We start from the raw sequence: 21,972 nt of genomic DNA, 5'->3' as shown, positions 1-21,972 counted from the left end.
AAGTCTGCTGGGTACACGGTAGATAGTTCTAACCAAAGAAATCCCTCTTAGCACCACGTCTGGTGCACTTGCACTCAGAATGGCAGCAGGGCTGAGGTACTGGGATCAGGCTCATGCAAAAATACTACCTTGCTCTGGCCATGGCATGCAAGTACATTTGCTGTCACAGTGGTGCCAGTCAGAGGTGCAAGCATCTGCAGATTTCCTGTGGAACTGGGGTCTGTGTCTGGGGTTTGCCTCAGTGACTTGGGCCCAGGAGGGCAGCAAGGGTATGGTAGTAGCACAAGCCCTTAGATGACAGGGTTCAGCAATGGCCTGCACCCAGGTAGACAGGATACACTTAGCAGCACAGCCTGAGGATAGTAGATCAAATTTCCAACTCTGGTGCCAGAAAGAGTCCTAGAGCAGCAGCAGCACATATCCATTAATAGCCCCTAAAGCCACATGTCAAGACCAAGGGGGTGAGTTGCAGAGAAGCACCAGCATGGCCCTAGTAATGGTAGTTCAAAGTCCTGAGTTAGGACTCAGGGGTGAAGCTCAAAGTAGCAGCAGTGGCCCCAGCAATAAAGGGTTGAAACCATGAGTTAGGACCCAGGGACAGGGTATAGAGCAGCAAAATATAGCTCTGACTGCAAATTGTTTAAGCTATCTATAACTTTCAGAAGAGTCAAAAACTGAGACAAGATTAGTGAAATTTCTATGTTATCTAACCTCATTTTTGAAAGATTTCCTCATTCAATTTTGAAAACAACTCAATAGGAAGGGGAAAAAGAGGAGGAAGAGAGGGACGAGAAGGATAAATTTCAGAAGGATAAATATTATAATAACTAATAGTAGCTGCTGTTAAGTTGCAAAAACAAGATTTGAATCCATGTGATTGTTAAGAATATATAAAGAAGTGGTTTCTCCAAACTACTTATTTTTCCATTAAGTTCTCAGAAAATTTTTGTATCATTTTTTTAATAAATTAATTTTTATTGGTGTTCAATTTTTTTTGTACCATTTTTAAAGAATTAAGACATTTGGCAAAATGCATCAAGAATCTTAAAAATGCTTTATAGGCTTTGACTTCATAATATACTCATTAAAACATACAGAAAAAAATAATCAAGACATGCAAAACCTATTTGGGGTAATTATTCATAAAAGTAAACACTGGAAGTAATCTAAATATCCAAAATTATGTAATTATTAAACAACTTATATGTGTGTATATCACACCATTATAATAGGTTTAATCAAAGAATGCTTAATTACACTAAATTAGCTGTAATATGCGATTTAGTTGAAAATGGGCAAAATGATAAATAGATCACAATCTTCTTGTAGGATAAAAAAGAATACAAATTAGGATTGAAATTTTCAAAACATGTCATAAGGTAGATTTAATTACAGGAATAAAGTTTAGAATGAAAACATACAAGTTTTTGCATAATGTCCTAGAAATCCATCCCGGTGGTCACAAATGGCACTTAGGCTGTTTCCATTGGTTGTTGGGAATAATATTTCAACAAATATGGTAGTGCATATATCTGGTCAATATCCTGTTTTTCTTTCTTTTCACCCAGAAGTGGCATTGCTGGATTATATGGTAGATCTATTTTTAATTTTTGAGGAATCTCCATATTGTTTATCATTAGTGACTGATCCAATTTACAGTCTCATGTACAGGGTACAAGGATACCCTTTTTTCTCCACATCCTCGCCAATACTTATCACCTCCTGATAATAGCTATTCTAATAGGCATGAGGTGATAGCTCACTGTGATTTAGGTTCACATTTGCCTGATGATTAGTGCTGCTGAGCATCTTTTCAAGCACCTGTTGGCCATTTTGATGTCTTCTTTGGAAAAATGTCTATTTAGTTCCTCTGCCCATTTTTTAATCAGATTTTTTTATAATTGAGTTGCACAAGTTCCTTATATATTTTTGATATTAACTCCCTTATCCATTATATGGTTTTCAAAAAACATCTCCCATTCTACACGTTGCTTTTCCATTTTGTTGCTGTGTGAAAGCTATTGAGTTTGATGTAGTCCCACTTGTCAGTTTTGTTTTTGTCATTTGTGGTTTTAATCTCATGTCCAAAAAAAAATCACTGTCAAGGGCAATATCAAGGAGATTCTTCCCTATGTTTTCTTTTAGGAATGTTACGGTGTCAGATCTCATGTTTAAGTCTCTGATATATTTGGGTTAATTTTTGTGAGTGGTGTAATATAAGCATCAAATTTAATTTTTCTACATTAATACGCTGTTTTCCTAACACCATTCACTGAAGAGATCATCCTTTCCCCATTGGGTGTTCTTGTTCCCTTGCTGAATATTAGTTGACAGTATATACAGTTTGATTCTGGACTCTTGTATTTTTTTTTAAGGTTTATTTATTTGAGGGAGAGTGAGCATGCATGTACATGCACATGAGTAGGGGAGGGGCAGAGGGATAGAGAATCCTCCAGCAGACTCCTTGCTGAGCGTGGAGCCCAACACAGGGCTTGACCCCAGGACCCCAAGATCATGACTTGAGCCAAAATCAAGAGCCAGCCACTTAACTGACTGAGCCACCCAGGTGCCCCTGGACTCTTGTATTCTGTTCTACTGGTCTATGTGTCTATTTTTATGCAGGTTCCATACTATTTTATTTACTATAGCGTTGTAATGCAGTTTGAAATCAGGGAGTGTGATGACTTTGGCTTTGTTCTTTCTGAGGGTTGCTTTGCCTATTTGTAGTCTTTTGTGGTTGCATGTCAGTTTTAGGACTGTTTGTTCTACTTCTTTGAAGAAGGTCATTGACTTTTTTTTTTTTTTTTTTTGAGAGAGAGAGAGCATGAGTGGGGAGAAGAGGAGGAGAGAGGGAAAGGCTGGTAAGCAGGCTCCATGCTCAGCACAGAGCCCAACTTGGGACTCTATTTCATAACCCTGAGATCATGACCTGAGCCAAAATCAAGAATATGACCCTTAACCAACTGAGCCACCCTGGTGCCCCTGTCTTTGACATTTTGATAGGGACTTTTTTCCAGTTGGATGCCTTTTATTTCTTATCTAGTTGCTCTAGTTAGGACTTGTAGCACTATACTTAATAAGAGTATCAAGAGTAGCATACTTATCTTCCGGATCTTAGAGGAAATGCTTTCAAATTTTCACAATATAATGTCAATTATCGGTTTGCCATATATAACCTTTATTGTGCTGAGGTGTGTTCCTTCTATATCTAGTACGTTGTTTTTTTTTTAATGAAAAGATACTATATTCTGTCGAATCCTTTTTTGCCTCTATTGAGAGGATCATGTTATTTTTATCTTTCATTCTATTAATGTGATGTATCACTATTACTGATTTCCAAGTTGAACTATTTTCTCATCCCAGGAAAACTCCCACTTGGTTATGGTGTGTAATCTTTTTAATATGGTCTTAAATTCAGTTTGCTAATACTCTGTTGAGAATTTTTGTATCTATATTCATCAAGGATATTGATTTCTTTCTTGTGTCCTTATTTGGCTTTAGTATCAAGTAATGCTGGCCTCAGAGAATGATTTTGGAAGTGTTCCCTCCTCTTCAGGTTTTTGGAAGAATTTGAGAAGGACTGGAATTAATTTTTCTTTATATGTTTGGTAGAATTCACCAGTGAAGCTGTCTGTTCTTGGGGAATTTCTGTGTTGGGAGGTTTTGATTACTGATCCAATCTCTTTACTCATTATCAGTCTGTTCAGGTTTCTGTTTCTTCATTATTCAGTGTTGGTCTGTTCTGTTTTTCTAGGACTTTATCTATTTGTTCTCGGTTATCTAACTTGTTGGCATATAATTGTTCATAGTAGTCTCTTATGATCCTATGCACTTCCGTATTACCAATTATAATGTCTCCTCTCTCATTTCTAATTTTTTTTGGAGTCTTTTTTCTTGGTCTATCTAAAGGTTTGTCAATTTTGTTTATCCTTTCAAAAAGAGAGAAAAATGAATACTATATGATCACTTGTATATGGAATCTAAATAGGCCAAACTCATAAAAACAGAATGGTTATGATAGTTATCAGGGGCTAACCACCCTGGCAAGTGGGGAAATAAGAAAGATACTGTTCAAGGGTACAAACTTGCAACTAGCAGTAATAAGTCTTAGAGAACTGATGCACTGTGTAGTGAATACAAAAATAATGTATTATAATCCCCCCACTTGCTAAGAGACTAGATCTTAATTATCCTACCACAAAAAAAGGAAATAATTATGAGACATGATAGAGGTGCTATAATTACAATGGCAATCATACTACAATATATAAATGTATCAAGTCAACATGTTGTGTACCTTAAGTTGCACGTTATATGTATTTCAATTTTTAAAAAATAAAGCATACAAATTTTAAACCAGGCATATTCCCAGATAGCATGAGTGAATCTTATTTCCTTTTTTGCAATTTTTTATATTTTTGCAAATTATCTTGCAATAAGCTTATTTTCATAAGAATGTCAGGAAATGAGAGCAACTAGTTCATATCAGTGACTAATCTGCAGAGAATATATTACTATAATACTCTAGGGAACCATCTTCCACAGCATGGATGAAGAAGTTTTAGGCTAATGAAACAAAACACTGAAAATAGGTCATCTTAACTGTTGCCACAGGTCACTGGAATCACACACACTACCCGGATGCACTATATGAGACACAGGAAAGTTCAGTATCTTCATATTAAAATTAATGCCATCAGGGTGGAACTATTCTTTTGAAGAATGCTCTACAGTATATAGTCTACTAGACCACTGAGGTTTAAAACTGTTTCCTTTCTCTGTAAAAATGATTTTGAAAAGAGGTTTTATGACAATGATTAGGATGATCAAGTATGTATAGTTTTTATGATGGAAAACTAGATCATTATGTTCGAGGGGGGGAGGGGGAGGGAGGAAGAGTGGGAGGGAGGGAGGGAGGGAGGGAGGGAGGAAGGAAGGAAGGAAGGAAGGAAGGAAGGAAGGAAGGAAGGAAGGTTGGCTTTGACTGAATACCCAGGAAACTGTTGCTCCTCTACATTTTTCTTCCCCTTTGGTAGGAAAGTACACTGAACAATGTGGAATTATTCTAGCATAGAAAGTAATAATTTTTTTTAATTGCCATGGATCAGGGACAAGACAGAATGATTCTGAAACAATTCCAGGCAAACATCTTCAGCAGGAGTTTTATATACTTTGAACTGAGCTACTCAGGAGGGTGACCACATCTCTGCTTAAGAAAACCCTGCTGTACCTCTCCCACTGTGGTACAAGTGCTCCCCAGGGCACTCACTGTGGTGATGACCAGGGCCCCACCCTCACTGCCAGTTACACAGAGCACATCCTAATGAGACATCAATTTTACAATATGATTTCAGGGCAAAAGGGCATCGTATGTAAACAAACCCAGTAATATTGTCACTCAAATATGCAACTACACAAGTATATCTCTGGGTTATAAAGAAGACTCGTAGGATGATTTCACAGAAATTCCAAAGTACAATATCACCCCCCTCAATGTCAGCAATTAGTAATTTATGGAAAGCGTTTGGGAAATTTTGACAAAGTTTAAGTAAGGAATAAAGGACTCTAGGGCTGAGATAATGATAAAGTTACTTTAATCATAAGTAACCTTTTCTTAGTGCTCATAAGTCAGGGAAATGAAATACTAATGACTAAAATAATTCTCCAGAAAATCTGCCTAGAATAAACACAAATGATTTAGTAGAACTGTAACAATAAAGAATTAAAGGTAAGTTAAGATCTTGCTGCGTGGCCTGCTTCCAAGAATCTACATATATTGTCTATTATTGTCTAAAAGTATCTGTCTCCCCCTCACTATTGTACACAGGTTCTATTTCATTTCTTGCTTACACACACACTCATTTGTACAAAGAGAGATAATAAATTGACCTCGTGCACATATCTCTTTCTCAAGAACCTGAGGACTTAGGTCTGTTAAAAAACAGCCATTACTGAGAATAGTAAGGAGTTGCCTGAAAAAGTTAAAACAGAATTACCACATGATCCCCCCACCCCATTCCACTTCTAGGTATATATCCAAAATAACTGAGATCAGGATACAGAAGAGATATTTGCAGACTCATGCTCACAATAGCATATTAACAAGTCCAAGAGGCCAAAGCAACCCAAGAGGCCACCAGCAGTTAATAAACAAAATGTGGTATATACAAACAACGGAATATTAGTCTTTAAAAGGAAAGAATTTCAACACGTCACAACGTGGAAGAAGCTGTTGTGAGTAAATGAGTCAGTCACAAGAAGATAAATACTATACAATTCAACTTACAAGAGGTTTCTAGACTTGTCAAACTTATAGAAACAGAAAGTAGAATGAGAACTGCCTAGCGCTGGGGAAAAGAAAAATAGAGAATTCTTTTAATAAGCATAGGCTTCTAGTTTTAGAAGATAAAACAGTTCTGAAGATTGATTGCACAATGAATATATTTCCATTACTGAACTGTATACTTACGTACAAGGTGGTAACATTCATATACATTATGCAATTTTCAATTTTAAAAAACACAGATGCTGCTTTAATTCCTGACTATATTTGATTTTCTCAATTAGTTTATAGTAATCCTTTCGATAGCGTTTGCTTTGCTGTGCCTCTTTCATGATAGAACAAATTCTTTGTTCAAAAGAAACAGAAGAGTTTGCCCAGAGTTCTGGACAAAATGGTATTGTGGTTTTTACTCCGGGGTCAGTGGTCGGTCCTTAACGGGACAGAACAAAGAGCTAATGTGATTGCATCAGCCCTTGCCCAGATTCCACAAAAGGTAGAGAAAGCACCTTTTGTGAGCAACTGCTAAATGAGTCAAACTCTGTAACAAAGTTTTGATTACAAACAATCCCTACAAGAAAGGTAAACTATACAATTTATCTCAAATATCAGGGGTTTTGGGGGGGTGGGGATTTATTTACTCATGAGACATACAGAGAGAAAGGCAGGCTACCCAGAGGGAGCCTGATGAGGGACTAGATCCTGGATCCTGTGATCATGCCCTGAGCTGAAGCCAGATGCTCAACTGCTAAGCCACCCAGGTGCCCCTCAGATATCAGTTTGAAAACCTAAACATGGGGATCCCTGGGTGGCGCAGCGGTTTGGCACCTGCCTTTGGCCCAGGGCGCGAACCTGGAGTCTCAGGATCGAGTCCCACGTCGGGCTCCCTGCATGGGCCTGCTTCTCCCTCTGCCTGTGTCTCTGCCTTTCTCTCTCTCTCTCTCTCTCATGAATAAATAAAACCTTAAAAAAAAACCCTAAACATACACAGCAGATGCTAAAGTAGTCAGAGGGTGTCTTTTATTGACAATAACTTTGACATTAAACGGTGATATACATCCTTAGATATACATATATAAAGGGGGTAGTACGAAATTTTGGTATGATAGTGGTATTGTGAGCAGGTACAAAAATCACCGAATTTTGCCTTGTCATTTGCTCCTTTTCAATGAAGGATTCCTGAAGGCACTGTACACACTATAGATGTTATCAGGAAAAAGTTAAACTTTAACAGTAGCTGTCCCAGCACAATATTAAGCAATATTGATAAAAATCTGAATGGGTCATGCAGTTTTTGCGCTTCCCATGTAATCCTGCCCTCTTTTATTTTCCCTAAACTTTGGATATGCCCATTCAGTGTCTTTTCAGGGTGCTATTCAGAAAAGGATGGCCAGAGCTCACCAAACTGTGTCCAGGTGCCCAAGCCAGCCACAATGATTTATAAAAAGAAAAATTGGTCTGCTCCAGTTGGCCGGGCCCTACCAAAGTCTGAGATAGGAAGATAAAAATAGGGATCCCTGGGTGGCGCAGCAGTTTGGTGCCTGCCTTTGGCCCAGGGCGCGATCCTGGAGACCCGGGATCGAATCCCACGTCGGGCTCCCGGTGCATGGAGCCTGCTTCTCCCTCTGCCTGTGTCTCTGCCTCTCTCTCTCTCTGTGTGTGTGTGTGTGACTATCATAAATAAATAAAAAATTTTTAAAAAAAGGAAGATAAAAATAAAGGGTGGAGATGGGTCCTGTCCTAAGGAGAACCCTATGCATTATAAAATCTGGCTTCAAATGGACTCTGCTTCTAATCAATCAGATTAACTACTACTGATTCAAGAAGGGAATAAAAGGAGTCAAGCAGAAGGAAGACTGGCATGAAAAGCATTCAGATGCCTCCTTCATAAAATGTATTAGTTTTACTAATATATAAAATATCTAAAAATAAATAAATAAATAAAATAAAATAAAATATCTTTTTCCTATCTGATAGCATCTTCACCTAATCACCGATGTTAATTTTTTGCTGAAAATCGGAAGTTACTTAACATTTACGTAACAAAAGAAGTTAAACACTAATAAATCATAATCCTGTTTATGCAGATTGCTTGGGAATTCCAAAATTGGCACTTTATTTTGGTACTGGCATATAAATAAATTATATTAATCAGTACTGTCAATGTTTTATGCCTTATTTTTGAAGTGTTAAAAGCTGAATAAATTTTAGCATTCCGATTCTGGAATTTTTTCCAACAGCCACATTGTTATTTATGAATTACCAACAAACTCTTTCTAAATCAAAAGAATTCCCAAACCTAGCAATAGTGATAATATTCTGGGTTCATGTCAAAAATTATCAACTGAAATTTTTCTTGGAGGTAGTGTTTAACAATTTATGATCTAAGAGATACTTACTAAGCAAAATTATTAATAAATTATAAGGAAACACAAATATTTCTCACAAGCAACTGATTGCATACATTAGCCTTTTGAACATCAAAAGATGTAAATCTTCAATGTCAGAACTTGAGAAACAAGTAGATATAAGCAAATTCCCTTCTATAAGTCAAAAAGAAATAGAGGTTAATAATAAGCAAAACAAATGTGTAGATTAATTTGCCACTGTTTTCTGCACTACAATCATGACTGCCTAATAATTTCTTTAATGTTTGAATTTGTCATCTATGCCACTATGATTTGTCTATGCCATGATGTGTGAAATGCCATGACTTTATTCTATACCTGAACATGAAAAACATGTACATGTTATATAAGCATTTCTATTACATCAGTGTTTTATCGGTTCTCATTACCTAAAAGCTCCTGTCTTCATTTCCTCATCTGTCATGTGGAAGGCATTTAATTAGATATCTTTAAATCTCTCCAGAATTCTAACACGCTGTAACTTTGAAGTTCAACTCATAGAATAAGTATTTTCTTTACCTAACAGGTTCTATGGAGATTTGATGTGAAGAAACCAGAAACCTCAGGACCCAATACTCGGTTGCGTAAGTGAGTCCCCCTGAATGACTTTCTTGGTATGACTTAGGAGAACAAATACTGAAAACATGAGTAACAGCTGATAACCCCCGGGCAGAATGATAGCTCAACAAAAAACAAATTTATTGAGTATTATTGAAATACTAAAAAATAAAACTTAAGTTCTTTGTATTATTTCCAGTCCCAGGAAAAACAAGAAAACAATATGAGTTGGCATTTTATTACACAGTCACACTCCTTATGGCCAGAATCAAAATATTTTTATTTTGGGTGTAATTACTTCTCATAGATGAATTTTTCATTAACATCCTAAATTGTTGCGGTTTTTTTTTTTTTTGCTGTCTTTTAAGTATCTCCTTATACTTATCTTTCTCCTACATGCAGAGGTACTTCAAACACTATTGAAAAATAACTCTTTTATTGCCAGTGATTCTCCATTTCCTATAGGAAAAAATCTATAATGTTTTTCATTAATAATACATTTTATGATTAAATGTAGCTTTTTCTTCCTGTTTCCAGTACCGCCACCATCATCACCCTTCCTGCTGCCCTGACACCCTTCATAATCAAACTCAATGACTTCACCATTTCTTTGACAATGTCTCTAACATGCCCCCACCTTTGCACATATTTTTATCCAAAATGTTCTTTCAGTTTGTTCACCTGCCAATCTTGTGACATGTCACATCTACCTCCCTAGCAGACTTACATGATTCTTGCTCTGAGTTCTGAAAGCAATTTAAATGCAGTTTCACATGTATACGGTTATCTAAAATACTGCCTCTGAATTCAGTGCATTATAAGGCTCATTTCTCATTTCAAAGACGTATAATTAATAATTTTAGTGAAATTCACTCAATCCTATGTCATCCAAAAACCAAAGCTTTTATACCTCATGGTGGAACCAACAGCTTCTATGAGGCCATCTATCACAGTATCCCCTACAGTGGGCATTTCTTTGTTTGAGGGTCAACCTGATAACATCCTTTATATGAAGGCCAAGGGAGCAACTGTTGGTTTGAACTTGAACTAATGTCAAGTACTGATTTGCTCAATGCATTGAGGACACTCATTAATGATCCTTCACTGGTACAACTTTTTTTTTTATTTATTTTTACTAGATATTATTTCTAGAGAGATGCTCATATGAAAGCCAGGCAGGCAGCAATGAGTCCTGATACGAAAACAATTAAATTATGAGTAAGATTTGCTCAATGCTTTGAAGACAGCCATCAATTTACATTGTGTCAGAGTAAGTTTTTACCAGTGGTTTCACAGGAAAAGTTTGTAAGATGCTTAAGGATAGTAGAGAGATTTTGACTTAATAAAATGAATCAGAAAAATGGTTAACAGAAAGATTAAAAGGAAGCACTGAGAATTAAGTTGAAGGAACCGTGAATGTTATAACAGTACTAATCTGCACAATTATGACTTTCAACATGAGAACTCAACTGTCTTAAACTCTTCTTAAAGTGGTTTATTTCTGTAAACCAGTATGACATTATCAATCTCAAATTCCCATTAAACACTTCCAAATTTTCTATGCTAATATTTTGATCCCATCACTGATAAAGAACTACAACTTTCAAATTTATCCAATTAAAACGATGTGAATACTACTTTTTTAAAAGATTTTATTTATTTATTCATGAGAGACACAGAGAGAGAGGCAGAAAAAGAAGCAGGCTTCTCACAGGGAGTCCAATGTGGGACTAGATCCCTGGACCCAAGATCACACCCTGAGCCAAAGACAGATCCTCAAGTGCTGAGCCACCCAGGCGTCCCTGTGAATACTACTTATAAATGCAGTTATAGTCTTAGTAATTTTGGTTATTCTTGTTTTATTTGATAGAACTGTAAAATCAAAAAGCAAGTAACTTGGAAGAGATATATTGGAATATTCCTATTTAAAAGCCAAATTATCTGGACCAGAAATATTTCATTTCCAAAGTATTTGAGGATATACATTAATTTGCTATACTCTTCCTATTATTAACATAGTTATGTATATATATTTTCCCCTTTTTGTTTCATGACTTTAGAAATAAAACTGAGATTAGAGATGCCTGAGTAGCTCAGCAGTTGAGCATCTGCCTTTGGCTCAGGGCATGACTTGGATCCAGGGATTGAGTCCTGCATCAGGCTCCCTGGGAGGAATCTGCTTCTCCCTCTCTCTCTGTCTCTGCCACTCTCTGTCTCTCATGAATAAATAGGTAAAATCTTTAAAATAAATAAATAATAAATTTTGAGATTATTTGGTTATATTATCATAGTGAACATTCGCATTTCAAAAGCAATGTTAATTTTAATTTAGCCCAACTGTTATTCATTCTAAATAAGTACACGAGAAGCACGTATCTTGTTTTTCCAAGGACTGTAGTTTTCAATTGGTAATTTTATGTGAAAGCACATCTTTCTAAAATAGATGTCTTTCTACATTTTTAAATGTTTAACAAGGTTAAGCTGTGCTCAAAAATGAAAACTTATTAGCTGTTAAATAGTGAATGTTATTATATTGGTACACACTGTACCCAATTCTTTGTAGAGATTAAGTAACTGTTACAAATATGTTTCAGGATTACTTCCCTCCTTTCAAAAACCCAGTGCTGTCACCATGGTTTTCACAGGACAGGGACAAAGGTTACCTCCATGGTTATTGCTACAGTGCTGGACTATAGCGCTTCATGATTTAGTTTGTAAGCCCTCTCTCTTTATTCACCCTTCTCTTCCTTGTCTGTTATAGTCCATGATCATTTCAACAGTAGAAACAAATGCAATTGGCAATGCCCTCAAGTGAAATGTTGAACACTTTCCAAATTCTAAAATGACAGTACTAACAAGAAAAACCACAATACCAAACACAGTCTACAAATGACAGGAACTCCTGTCAATACATTATTCCTCAAAATAATCAGATAAGATACCATTCCTATCCACTCAAAAGTGAAAAACTGAAGAACAGAAATGATTAAAAAAAAAAAAAGCATACAAGGTGTCAGAGTCAAGACTCAAACGAACACAATCCACTTCCACGCTGGTAATCACTAATTTACTGCTATACGGTCAATACCAGCTCCTGATCAGCTCTGCCTGGACACATCCCTGAACCTCATTATGGATTTGTCTCCTATCTCTGGATTATGATAGTATTTTGAAACCTGCTTATTAGATCTATTAATAATTCCTTACTGGATAATTCAAAACTTGTGTGTCAAGATGTTTTTTGTTTTTGCCTTTGGGACTTAAATCATCCTACTTTCTAAGCTAGAAATACTTGTCATCTCCCATCTTGTTTTTCTTTACAGCTTCAAGTCCTAGATATCCAACAAATTCCAGTCCATAAAAATCTCTGTAATTGCCTCTAAAAAAAATAATATTTTTCTTCTAGTGTTATGTGGCACTCATTTTTATCATCCACATGAAAATTTCGCTTATGTATTTTTTCTAGTTCTACAAATTATTTGATTTCCCTTCAGCTATAAAGAATGCCATGCGGTTATCAATCGTTCATCATAATCAGCTTACAAAGCCTCTGGATCAAGCAGTCTTCTGGATTGAGTTTGCCATTCATCACAAAGGAGCCAAGCACCCATTATGCCCAGCTTCTTACAACCTCACCTGGTTCCAATACCACTCTTTGGATGTGACTGGGCTCCTATTGGCCTCTGTGGCAATTGTTACTTTCCTCGTCATAAAATATTGTTTTGTTGTCAAAAGTTCAAGAAAAGAAGGGGAATAGACTTTTGAGACATAGTAGGCATAGTAAGCATAAGTAAGATCACTTCATTTAATTCAACCACTGTGGATCAAGTTGTGACAGACTTTCCTCCATATAAGACCTGTACCTCACCCAATATGTTTACTCTTGGCTAACCATATTGTTAGTTAATCCATTCTACCCTAAGAGGGAAATAGCCCTATATATTTTTTGACTACTTCCTTCAATATTCTTCTTGAGAGTCTTCAATTCTGTTCATCAAACCAAAGAGAGCATGGTACCTATAAAGATGGATTACATTCTACTTATAATTCTAATTTTATAAATCCTCAAACAGTTCTACTTTACTACTGACATAATTTCATAACTGAAAAAAACTCAGTAGAGCTTTAGTCTTTGACTTAAGAAGCCTGATTGTTTTTATTACACATCTTCAGAAAACATCTGTATATGTAAAATCAATCAAATAGAATACATGTGTCCCTGACAAAGCAAAACACAGCTGAACACTTGTTAAAAATGGACAATTTTTATTCATACCACTGTAGCAGGGGAGATCACAGTATAAACCGAGTTCAGGGCAGCCCTGGTGGCGCAGCGGTTTAGTGCCGCCCGCAACTCGGGGTGTGATCCTGGAGACCTGGGATTGAGTCCCGCGTCGGGCTTCCTGCATGGAGCCTGCTTCTCCCTCTGCCTGTGTCTCTGCCTCTCTCTCGCTCTCTCTGACTGAATAAATAAATAAAAATCTCAAAAAAAAAAAAAAAGAAACTTCTAAACCGAGTTCAACTCCAACTAAGACAAAGGTGACTGATGTTTTTAAGGGATGGCAGATAAAGAACAAAAAAGATCCTGGGGGGCTATGTGGAAATGGAAAATCACAGAAAATCACAGAGTAAGTAGAAAATTACTGAAAATGGCATGGCAAGATGAGTTAGACAATGTATGTGTTGTTGTCAGGATCACATTTTCTTGAGCAAAGATTCAACATGGAAGGTGGGGGCATTTTTAAGGACACAAGCCATGACCTAAGTACAAATGGAAGAGAAGTTAAAGTTTGGTCAAGTCCCTTAACACAGTGTTCAAGCAAGTCCTTGTGTTTGTAGTTCACACAAAAATATTCTTTCCTGTAAATTTCCTTTGTTATAGGAATTCTGAATGGTTCTAACTGGCTTCCTACCTAAAACTATGCAACCAGTAAAATCTTTGGTTAAAAGGACTAAAGATATTTTCCCCCCAAAGCTTTGGATGTCTGAATTCCTGTTCTCATTTTATTGAACAACTCTTTATAACTGGATAGGAAGACACCAAAAAAAGCAGAGTAATAATGATAGGTGGGGCCCAGTGAGATTTAGTCCAATCCCTATGGATTATAGTGTTAGATTTCCCTCCCCCTCCAATAAGATCTCCCATTTTTTGGCCTTACCTTGTCAAGTCAAATATTTCTAACTCCTTTAATACCTGGGATACTGAGGATATCAATACAGAAACTTAGGGACGCCTGGGTGGCGCAGTGGTTGAGCGTCTGGCTTTGGCTCAAGTCATGATCTCAGGATCCTGGGAATGAGTTCCACATCGGTCTCCTCACAGGGAGCCTGCTTCTCCCTCTGCCTGTGTCTCTGCCTCTCTCTCTCATGAATAAATATATTTAAAAAAAAAACCAACAGAAACTTATATAACCTTTTATTAATTCTTTTCTCACATCACATAGAAATATAAATTGCAGATGGCATAAAGAGCCAAATACTGTAACAATTTTTGAAGTCCATGCATAACAAAGTATTTAAATAGCAAAAAGGTCTCCAAAGCTTTCCTTCAAATACTGGCAATAGAGCCTTTATTTTTTTTTTAAGATTTTTTTATTTATTTATTCATGAGAGACACCGAGAGATAGAGGCAGAGACACAGGCAGAGGGAGAAGCAGGCTCCATGCAGGGAGCCCAATGTGGGACTCAATCCCAGGACTCCAGGATCACGCCCTGGGCCCAAGGCAACCGCTGAGCCACCCAGGGATCCCCTTAGAGCCTTTAGACTTAGAACACAACTTACAAAGTGAATCACAAAAAGAAAAAAGAAACCAAGTTAAGAGCAGGTCTTCTGCCTGACAAGAGATGTATTTAAACAGTTGGATGTGGCAGCCCGGGTGGCTCAGCGGTTTAGCACCACCTTCACCTCAGGGCGTGGTCCTGGAGAACTGGGATCGAGTCCCACGTCAGGCTCCCTGCATGGAGCCTGCTTCTCCCTCTGCCTGTGTCTCTGCCAATCTCTCTCTCTCTCTGTTTCTCCCATGAATAAATAAATAAAATCTTAAAAAAAAAATAAACGGATGGAAATGAGGCACACTTAGCACTTTTGATTATATGGAGATTTTTATAGCATTCTTCTATACAACAAAGATTACTTTTAGCAATAATCACTGATAAAACTAATGATAATATCCAGAAAGGAAACGATGAATATTTTTATTAAACTTGGAATATATAATTATGTCACTAAAAATTAAAAAATAAATAGCAAAGTACAAAGAAAAAAGTAATGTATTAATGTTCTTCAATTGCATTAATATCTTCTTAGAAAAATAGTCAGGTAGGGGAGGGGACTGAGGAGAGAAACCCTACACATACACGTTAGCCTGAAGCACAACTCTGTGTGTACTACCTAAGCTGAATTTGAATTTACTTGTTTAATGAAGTAACTTCTACAAATAAGATAATGACCTTGTCAAAGTTGATCTTTGCAATTCATAGACCACATAGCCAGATACATAAACCTATGTCCAATCACAGGTGATCAAGAATTCTCTCATTCCTTTTAATTCTGAAAGGCTTCATATAAAGCAATATAATACTTATAGTTAGGAAAAGATGTAAACATAAAGATACATTTAGCAGAGTCACAAAAATCCCATTATAAATTCTAAAGATTGCAGTACTATCCATGTGTTTCTTCAAGACTGATTCTAGCAGCTTTCAAATGTCTAAAAAGTCCAAAAAACTTAAACACAAAACTCCAAGTGGTTACACAGAATGACAGAACTGATGCAATTTTTTCATCTTTATAATCCCTGTACTAGTATTGTTTATTTCAAATATATTGCTTACAATCAGAATTATGTAAGCACCATCGAGGTGGAAGACAAAAATCAAATGATTATGAACTTAATGATAATGCAGGAAGCTGGGTCCATTAAGTCAGGAATTGTGTAACTAAGAGTTTTAACTTCCATATTCCATATATGGAATGTCAAAGGATAAGTAATTCAAATATACTACTAGTTTTTTCTCATATTTTTAACTACATATTTAGGATTTCTTTTATTGTTAAAAATTCTATTTACTTGAGAGCTTGTGCACAGCGAGAGAGAGAGAGAGCGAAAGAAAATAGGCAAAAGCAGGGGGAGAAGAGAGGCAGACGGAGAAGCAGACTCCTCGATGGGCAGGGAGCCTGATGGGGCTAGATCTCAGGACCTGGGATCATGATGGGAGCCAAAGGCAAATGCTTAGTGGATGAGCCACCCAGGTGCCCCTCAGATGAGTAATTTCAAAATGAAGTTTATGAAATGGCAGCTATATAGAAGTCCAGCCTCAAAGATGGGGCTGAAGAAGGCCCATGGAGTCTGCAGCCTCACTGATCTCAAATGTATAATCAGAATAGACACACTAGCAGGCTAGATTTTAGATTCTTTGTATGAGTGGTAGCTAGCACAGTAGTGGTTAGAGGGAGTCATTTTGTTAGGCCCCCATGTAACCATCTCTGTATCTATCACCAATCTGTTCAAACAGCCATCATAGTAGCACTAGAGTGATCAGTTACTTGGTGCCTCTCCTCTGGTGGAATCATTCTATTGCTTCATTCTTAACTATAAATGGATAACCAAAGGTGAGCAAACATTTGGAGAAAACTAATAAAATGGCAGAGGTAAGGCTAAAATAGACACACACACATATAGCCCACCCCCTCAGAATTGACATAAGAATTTTGAGAAATGAAAGATTAGTAACTTCAGATACCAAAAATACTTCATTCATATAAAGAATAATATACTAATATAAAGAATATACTATAAAACAAAAAAGGGAAGGCTCTTGTATATTTTACCCCTCTTATGACCCATCTCGTATCTTTTCAGTCCATTTTTCCCTCCAGTTTTTGCTGGGACAAGGAGCTTCTGAACGGTTACAACCTAACAGCACAGAACTCTCACATTCTCACTATGACTGCATGCAACTACTGACAAAACTCACCTGGCACTCACATGTGTATAATCTAGCAGTATGTTCAACATAACCTCTCCTACCCTCTAGGTAGTCATTTGCAGGTATATTCCACACAGTTTTTCACTGGGTCTCAGTGAGATTAAAGCCCAGATGTTCAGGGATAATCAACTTGGTAATATACTTGTACTGACTTTCCTACCTCCCCTGGACTTCCCTGTTGCACCTTTCCCTGTCCCTTACTCCTGTAACCTTCGGATTTCTCAAAATACACTACTGCATTCTCATCTTTATCTCAGGCTCTGAGAAGAACACTGAGATCTTCTGTACCAGAACTGGCTTTGTTTTTATTCTATTTTATTTTATTTTATGTTTGTTTATTTATTTATTTATGAGAGACAGAGACAGAGAGAGGGGCAGAGACACAGGCAGAGGGAGAAGCAGGCTCCATGCAGGGAGCCTGATGTGGGACTCGATCCTGGGACTCCAGGATCACGCCCTGGGCCAAAGGCAAGGCACTAAACCACTGAGCCACCCGGGCTGCCCCAGAACTGGCTTTATTTTTTTTTTAATGAATTTATTTTTTATTGGTGTTCAATTTGCCAACATAGAATAACACCCAGTGCTCATCCCGTCAAGTGCCCCCCTCAGTGCCCGTCACCCATTCACCCCCACCCCCGCCCTCCCCCCCTTCCACCACCCCTAGTTCATTTCCCAGAGTTAGGAGTCTTTATGTTCTGTGTCCCTTTCTGATATTTCCCACACATTTCTTCTCCCTTCCCTTATATTCCCTTTCACTATTATTTATATTCCCCAAATGAATGAGAACATACACTGTTTGTCTTTCTCCGATTGACTTACTTCACTCAGCATAATACCCTCCAGGTCCATCCCCGTTGAAGCAAATGGTGGGTATTTGTCATTTCTAATGGCTGAGGAATATTCCATTGTATACATAGACCACATCTTCTGTGTCCATTCAGCTTTCGATGGACACCGAGGCTCCTTCCACAGTTTGGCTATTGTGGACATGGCTGCTAGAAACATCGGGGTGCAGGTGTTAAAAGCAGATCCAGGGCAGCCCGGGTAGTTCAGCAGTTTAGCGCCGCCTTCAGCCCAGGGTGTGGTCCTGGAGACCTAGGATCGAGTCTTGCATCCAGCTCCCTGCATGGAGCCTGCTCCTTCCTCTGCCTGTGTCTCTGCCTCTCTTTTTCTGTGTGTCTCTTATGAATAAATACATGAAATCTTAAAAAAAAAAAAAAAAAGCAGATCCACAAGATGAAACTTGGGAATTGGACAATTAACTAGTAATTGGCAATAATCATCTCATTGCTGATGACATGTGCAATGGTGACACTCCTAGAATTCAGTAAAATCACAATTTATGATTCACATAGAGGAGTAAAGAATAGGGAAGGTAAAGTACTGATTTACGGACTATATGGACATAATAGTAATTACATAGTATATAGAACGGGAATTTTTTTTAAAGATTTTATTTATTTATTCATGAGAGACACACACAGAGAAGCAGAGACAAGGAAGAGGGAGAAGCAGGCTCCATGCAGGGAGCCTGATGTGGGACTCAATCCTGGGACTCCAGGACCACACTCTGAGCTGAAGGCAGATGCTCAACCGCTGAGCTACCCAGGCAACCCCACAAAAATGGCTTTTGTTAACAGTTTTATTTTTTTTTTAAGATTGTATTTATTTATTCATGAGACACACACACAGAGAGAGAGAGAGAGGCAGAGACACAGGCAGAGGGAGAAGCAGGCTCCATGCAGGGAGCCGACGTGGGACTCGATCCCGGGTCTCCAGGATCACGACCTGGGCTGAAGGCGGCGCTAAACCACTGAGCCACCAGGGCTGCTGGTGTTAAAACTGTTAACATGAGAAGTTAACTGCTTCTCCCTCTGCCGGTGTCTCTGCCTCTCTCTCTCTCAATCCTCTCTGTGTGTTCTCATGAATAAATAAATAAAATCTTTAAAAAAATAAAAAAAATAAAAGGCTTGTAAAAAGAAAACAACAGCTCAGTTTAAACAAATATCAAATCGAAACATGCTGTGAAAGTCAGAAGTTCTCCTTGGCAGTATTTAGACTTCTTCTGAAGGAGCAGAAAACCAAATTTAGAATTTAATTGCAAAGATAACAGAGCTACAATGGAGACCCAACTCACAACTTCAACAGGCCTCCTACACCAAAGTCAGCCCCTGGCTAGAACCATGGAATCCTGAGATCTAGAGCGGGGGAACAAGCCTGAAAATATTGAATCCCCATATTTTTCTGGGTTCTGCTTCTGGGGGTAGGGTGGTAAAGAAAAATCTATCAGGGAACACAGTAAGGTTTCTACTCAACTAAACCTATGACTTGGTCATTCTGGACTCATATCAGTGAAACAGAAAATAGTTATTATAAGTGGGGACAAAAGACTCTGACAATTACCCTGATTAGGATCACAGTTCCAGGATAGAAACAACAGGGATTTTTCCACAACCCAGAAGATGTAGAGGAATGCCTAAAATTCAGAGAGGTAAGAACTCGGTGCCAAATGATAACTCTTAAGGGTGTACTTACAGCAACCACGATCCAAGAAGGATAAGGTAATAACTTGGGAATGAAGGCTCATGTCATCCCATTACACTAATAATTTAGAACAGCCAAACTGGTGGCCCAGAGAGGGAAATATGAAATTGGTAATAGAGGAGGAGGATGATAAATACTTATTCCCTCAGGCCCAGGTGCATAATGAGGACAAAAGTTTTTTCTTAACACCCCTTTGTTGTAAAAGCTGAACTTGGGCACCATTTTGAAAACTCTATCATTGATTGGACTTAATAGAGGGCACCGAGGGATAAGAGTTTGCAAAATGTGGACTATATTTATCATTCATTTTGTCCCACCTTACCTCTTCATTGATTTCTACCTCACCACCACTCTCATTTTCCTTCAGCCATTGCATTGTCAACCAATTTCCTTAAAGGGATAACCAGACACTGTCACTTATCACCTGTCCTGACAATTTTGCTTTCTGCCCCAAGTTTCTCTGTTACTGTGTAGAGCATCTAATAAGAAGCTATGCTGACCACATGAATATCCAAATATGGCAGAGAGCACCATACGCAAGCCTTGACAAATGGGACACAAAAGCCAATAATACATTCTCTTCTTTACCATTTTTTAGGTGGCCTAACCTAAGAAGAATTCTACACACCACTTTAGATGGTCCCAGCAGGACAGAAACCACAGCAGGGACCAGGATGATAATGAAACTTGGTACTGGCTTTCCCTTCATCCTTTTCCTACACACCTGTTTCATAGGATCAGTTCTAGAAACAAAATAGTAATATGCAAGCCCCTTTCTTAACTGCAGCTTTCCACAGGAAAATAAGCTCAGAGAGATACTCCTAGAAGATAAATTATAGTAGCTGAAATGGAAATACATGAAAACAAGACATGTTGAAACATAAAGAAATCTCTGAAAATGTATAAACAAAAAGACAAAAATGACAGAAATTGTGAGAAAGTATTACTCTAGGTAGGGGTCCAAGTAAGATAAAATGAAGAAAAAAAGAACTGAGAAGAAAAAGAGCAGCAATTAGCAAAACAAAGCAATGAAGTTTTCCAGAATACAGACATGAATGTGATCTTCAAAAACAGCCAATGGAGAATCAAGCTGGATGCATAAAATATTCATCACCATAAAATTTTAAATGAGGATAAATGGAAGATCCTAAAAGATTTGAGAAGGAAAAACTTTTGATTACCTGCAAAGGAATAGGAATTGCACTTCCCTAAGCGTCTCATCAGCAACAAGAAAGGCTAGAGGACAACAGAGCAATGTCTTTATTTTTCTGAGAGAAAAGCATTTTTTAATCTAGAGTTTTATATCTCTCCAAGTTAACTATCAAGTATTCAGAAAGTAATACAATTTCAAATATTTTAGAAATTAAAACAAACTCACATATCCTTCCTATATCAAAATATATTGTTAAGCTGCAATAACCCAAAAATCTTCCAGTCTTCAAACAATAAAGGTGTACTTCTCTCTTATGTTTCATGTCCACTGCAATTAAACTGAAAGTTCTGTCAAATTATCCTCATCCCAGAAACCAGGCTGACAGAACTGCCATATCTAGAAGATTTTTGGTAACTCTCACATAAGACAAGAGGCTTTTTCACTAAGGGAAAAGCAAGTTAATTTTAGACAACAGAAACATACAAACTTACAGTGTGCCTGGAAGGTAAGTGGTGTGTGCAGGGGAGAAAAATATATGGTAAACAGCACTGATGACCATTAAACTTTCTAAAGCAGTTATGTGAAGAATTTGATCCAAAAAAAAAACCTCTAAATCAAGAAACAAAAAGAAATTGGAACCACTAAACAGTGGACTCTTGGTGGATATGCTGTGCCAAGTCGTATAGTTAGGTTGGAGAAGGAAGATACACATGGCTCCAGGTAGAAGACCTCTTAGTTAAAAATGAATAAAAGAGGAGATGACTGAAGAACTGGAAGAAAGGGAGGACATGACCAAGAAAATTATGGGGGGGCGGGGCTACAGGGAGTTTGAGGAGGAAGCAATGGCAAAGAAAGAGGAAGAAGAAATATGGGGGTAGAGGGGTGAAGGAGTAAAGAAATGCAATTAAAATTTACCCTAGGAATATTATCCATTCAGGAGCATGGGTGTCATGACATGTGACACGTACAGAAGTAAACAATATTATTTGGCTTCGGAGTGAATAATAGTTGCAATATACAAAGCAAAGCAAATTATATTT

At 37.6% G+C, this 21,972-nt stretch overlaps 1 pseudogene; it reads left to right on the top strand.

The window, feature by feature from the left end:
* Positions 1-79: 79 nt before the first annotated feature.
* On the top strand, positions 80-13,003 carry LOC129521206 (UDP-glucuronosyltransferase 2B4-like; annotated as a pseudogene).
* Positions 13,004-21,972: the final 8,969 nt, after the last annotated feature.

Source organism: Nyctereutes procyonoides, unplaced genomic scaffold (assembly GCF_905146905.1).
Source record: "Nyctereutes procyonoides isolate TBG_1078 unplaced genomic scaffold, NYPRO_anot_genome, whole genome shotgun sequence".
In the NCBI taxonomy this organism is placed as follows: Eukaryota; Metazoa; Chordata; class Mammalia; order Carnivora; family Canidae; genus Nyctereutes; species Nyctereutes procyonoides.
This window is presented reverse-complemented; position numbering and strand designations above follow the sequence as displayed.